Below are 5,227 nucleotides of genomic sequence, written 5' to 3'. Positions count from 1 at the left end.
AAAAAAAAAAAAAAAAAAAAGAATTAGAGTTAATGTTTGTTTTTGTGTTTTTCTGTCCATTTTTTGCTCTTCTTTAATTGCTAATTTTTTTAAAATATTACAGTATTTATTGGCCTTTACATATGCAGATGTACAAAAAAGACTGAAAATAAGCTCTTAATCTCCTTATGCAGGATTCTGTTGACTTTAAAAACTAACGTTATAGGCTCGGCACCTGTGGCTCAAGTGACTAAGGTGCCAGCCACATACACCTAAGGTGGCGGGTTCGAATCCAGCCCAGGCCCATCAAATACGACGGCTGTAACCAAAAAGTAGCCAGGCACTGTGGCGAGTACCTGTGGTCCCAGCTACTTGGGAGGCTGAGACAGGAGACTCACTTGAGCCCAAGAGTTGGAGGTTGCTGTGAGCTGTGTGATGCCACGGCACTCTACCCAGAGGGATAGCTTGAGGCTCTGTCTCAAAAAAAAAAAAAAAGTTAGAGAATTGGGAATTTTAAAAATTGAGATATGTATATTATTCAAAAAGAATACATAATATCAGGAAATTCAGGCCAGGCACGGTGGCTCACACCTGTAATTCTAGCACTCTGGGAATCTGAAGGCAGGTGGATTGTCTGAGCTCACAGGGTCAAGACCAGCCTTGAGCCAGAGCAAGACCTCGTCTCTTAAAAATAGCCGAGTGTTGTGGTGGGCATCTGTGGTCCTAGCTACTCAGGAGGCTGAGGCTAGAGAATCGCTTAAGCCCAAGTGTTTGAGGTTGCTGTGACTCCACGGCACTTTACCACGGGTGACATAGTGAGTCTCTTTCTCTCAAAAAAAAAAGGAAATTCAATAAAGCAGAAAGGCACAAAATAGGCAGTGAAGGCAGCTTATCTTAATAGTCTGCTATGATTTCTTCCAGGAGAAAAAAATGTATGTGTATATAATATGTTCCTATTTTTTATATATCCTTTGCTGTTTAAAACATGTTGGTTCCTGAACAGCAAGCATTTAGGTAGAGAGGGATTCATTCAAAAAATAAAACTGGGCTCGGCGCCTATAGCTCAACCGGCTAAGGCGCCAGCCATGTACACCTAAGGTGGCGGGTTCGAATCCCCAGCCCGGCCCCGCCAAAACAATGACGGCTGCAACCAAAAAATAGCCAGGCGTTGTGGCGGGCGCCTGTGGTCCCAGCTACTTGGGAGGCGGAGGCAGGAGACTCGCTTGAGCCCAGGAGTTGGAGGTTGCTGTGAGCTGTAATGCCACGGCACTCTACCCAGGGGGACAGCTTGAGGCTCCGTCTCAAAAAAAAATAAATAAATAAATAAAACTGAAGGCCAGGCACAGTGGCTCTTGCCTGTAATGCTAGCACTTTGAGAGGCTGAGGCAAGAGGATTGCTTGAGGTCAGGAGGTTAAGACTAGCCTGAGCAACACAGGGATACCCAATCTCTACAAAGTTAAAAGAAATCAGCCAGGCATCAAAACATATACTATAGTCTCAGCTGCTTAGAAAGCTGAGGCAGGAGGATTGCTAGAGCCCAGAAGTTTGTGGTTGTAGTGAGCAGCTCGGTATGCAGCAGTAGCGAGCTATGGTACCACTGTAGTCAAGCTCAGGCAACACATAAGAGACTTCTGAAAAAAATAAATTAAAATTTTAGAAAAAGAGTTGGGTAAGTGAGAGCTAAATGGCCAAAGTTAATTTTGTTTGTTGTTTGTTTTTTAAATATAAGAGGAATGTGCTATTTACACTCTTTGCATCTTTTTTAACATCTTGGAACCCTTTGAAGAGACAGATCTATAGCATTCTCTGTATTGACTATATAGTATTCCTATTGTACAGAGATGCCATATTTTATTTAACTGGTATCCATTTGATGGATATTTAGGTTGTTTGGAGCCTTTTGCTATTAAATTTTCATACTTCATTATATATATTGCTGTCAAGCTTTGGAGGGTAGAATAAATTGCTAGGGTTGAAATTCTAAGGTCAAAGAATATATGCTAATTGTTCATCAGAAAGTTATTTTGTGTATATGTGTATTAAATACACAGCAAAAATTCCTGGATACATATATTCTAAATTCAGTAGTGATTATTTCAGGGAGTATGAGAAAATAATGATTAGTATAGTGGAACGATTAGTAGAGAGATCTGCAATGTTTCATTCTTACCTGGGATAAATTAACATTTATATTACTCACGTGATTATTTCAAAAGTTTTAAATGGATCAAAGATTAGTCCAGACAGATTGCCAGTTATTCTAAGACCATTTAATAATATATTTAGTGATATGCTTCCCCAACACTGAATTGGAAATATCATCATTACCATAAACCAGTAATTGTCAGCCAGGTAATCTCGCCCTCCAGGAGACATTTGACAAAGTTTGGCAACATTTTTGGTTATCTGGACAGCTAGTAGATAGAGGTTGGGAGTGCTGCTAAACATTTCTGCAATACACAGGAAACTCCCACCCTACCTTTGTACACTTAACAAAGAATTGTAGAGCCTAAATTATTAGTAGCACTGAAGTTTAGAAACTATTCCAAACAAAAATTTCTTTTTTGTGGGCTTATTGCCAAGAGTTGTCTTTCATTGTTTAGTCTGTTTTCCTCTTTAGTACTAAATATACAAATATACTCTTAATTATTGAAGTTTCATACTGTATTGTAGCATTCCAGTTTTCCTCACCATCTCTCCCAGTCATTGTCTGTCCCCATTACATACAGTCTGCTGCAGATTTTGTTTTTCTTACATGTTTTTCTAATTGAACTTGATTATCATTTCAGTTTCTCAGAAGTCATATTGATGTCTTTAGCTAGTATTGCATTGACTTAAGAGTTAATTTGAAAAATATTGTCACTTTTATAGTATTGACTCTTAGGAGTATGAGATATCCTGTGATTCAAGTGATTCTCTTGCCTCAGCCTCCCAAGTAGCTAGGACTACAGGCACCTGCCACAACGCCCACCTATGTTTAGAAACAAGGTCTCACTCAGGCTGGTCTCGAATGTGTGAGCTCAGGCAATCCACCCACCTCAGCCTCCCAGAGTGAGGCCATGAACCATCACTCCCAGCCCCTTAAAGTAATATGGAATTTGAAGAAATACTACTTGAAATGGATGTTATCTTCCTGATCATGTTGAAAATGCTTGTGGTGTAAAGTATATTAAGCATGATGGTAAAGCCTTTTATTTTATATATATACATCTCATATTTGAAGTATCAATCTATTCCTGGTTTCATAAGTAATTTCTGAATCAGTAATGGAAGTTGAACTTTTTTTTTTTTGGAGACAGACCGTCACGCTGTCCCCCTGGGTAGAGTGCCCTGGCATCACAGCTCATAGCAACCTCCCACTCCTGGGCTCAAGTGAGTCTCCTGCTTCAGCCTCCCAAGTAGCTGGAACCACAGGCGCCCACCACAACAACACCCAGCTATTTTTTGGTTGCAGCCGTCATTGTTGTTTGGCGGCTCAGGCTGGATTTGAACCTCCCACCTCAGGTGTATGTGGCTGGTGCCTTAGCCACTTTTTTTTTAAGAGACAGCGTCTCACTCCATTGCCTTTAGTAGAGTGTCACAGCTCACAGCAACCTCCAGCTCTTGGGATTAGGCAATTCTCTTGCCTCAGCCTCCCAAATAGTTGGGACTACCAGTGCCTGCCACAACACCCAGCTATTTTTTGTTGCAGTTTGGCCGGGCTGGGTTTGAACCCGCCACCCTTGGTATATGGGGCCAGTGCCCTACTCACTGAGCCACAGGCACCGCCTGGAAGTTGAACTTTATCAGCCTGTTAATATTGTATATTTATTTATACAGATAGTTTTTTTCTTTTTTTCATATTGAGCTTCCTTAGCATTCCAGGGATGCAGATACATATATATACATCTTTTAATGAAGTTTTAAGTTCTTTTTTTGTTGTTGTTTGGCAGGCTCTACCTGGGTTTGAACCCACCAGCTCCCGTGTATGTGGCTGGCACTACAGCCGCCTAGCCTTTTTTTTTTTAATTAAGTTATTTTAGTTTGTTTAGCAAGCCCGTGCCAAGTTCAAACCCACCAGCCTTGGTTCACATGGCCAGGTCCCTAACCATTGAGCTACCAAGCAAAGTGTTAAGTTCTGTTTGCTGATAGTTTAAGAATTTTACAGTGACACAAAATAAATTTTTGTAGTTTTATTTCTGTGCTCTTTGTCAGATTTAGAAGCAGTGATCATTAACTGTCAGAATAATTTGGAAGCTTTTGTTCTTTTAAATCTGAAGCAGTTTTAGCAGCATCACTGGTGGAGCATGGTGGCTCACACCTGTAATCCCAGTGCTTTGAGAGGTGGAGATGGGAGGATCACTTGAGGCCAAGGGTTCAAAACAAGCCTGGGCAACATAGACACCATCCCCACACAAAATTTTTTTTTAATTTTAAAAAAAATTTTGCATTTAATTTATAAAATTTATGTGACATCGTTGGTTCCCAGTACCTTTTAAGAGAATAGCATTTTCTTAATTTCTTCCATTGTGATTAGTCTATCTCCAGGGGTTAATTTTGGCAATTTACATTTTCCTTTAAAAATCAACCCATTAGGGCAGCACCCATAGCTCAGTGGGTAGAACACCAGCCACATGCACTAAGGCTGGCTTGTTCAAACCCAGCCAGAGCCTGCTAAACAACAACAACTGCAACAATAAAATAGCCGGGTATGTTGTGGCAGGTGCCTGTAGTCCCAGCTACTTGGGAGTCTGAGGCAAGAGAATCGCTTAAGCCCAAGAGTTTAAGGTTACTGTGAGCTGTGATGCACAGCACTCACTCTGTCTCAAAAAAAGAAAAAAAAAATCAACGCATTAAGTAGAGCTTTAAGCATCTGTATATCTTTTTATACTCTACTTTTTGCTTTCCTATTTCTTTGATTAGCCAGGAAAGCATTTACTATATGGGACCACGATGACAATATGAACATTTCAGTATTTAACACATTTGACTGTCACACTAGGAAAACAATTTTTTTCCTTGGGACCATATTTTACTAGGTCAAGATCAGTCAAGAGATGTGTGAGTTATATGTTTCATGAGGCCCTGGCTCAAAATTGGCATAAGTTAAATACAACTCACATGGCAGTTAATGGTTGAGTGTTTGGAATTCTTTTTTTATTAAAACAGCATCTCAGGCTCGGCGCCTATAGCTCAACCGGCTAAGGCGCCAGCCACGTACACCTAAGGTGGCGGGTTCGAATCCCCAGCCCGGACCCGCCAAACAAC

This window comes from Otolemur garnettii, unplaced genomic scaffold (assembly GCF_000181295.1).
Source record: "Otolemur garnettii isolate 467f Iridium unplaced genomic scaffold, OtoGar3 scaffold00063, whole genome shotgun sequence".
Lineage (NCBI taxonomy): Eukaryota > Metazoa > Chordata > Mammalia > Primates > Galagidae > Otolemur > Otolemur garnettii.
This window is presented reverse-complemented; position numbering follows the sequence as displayed.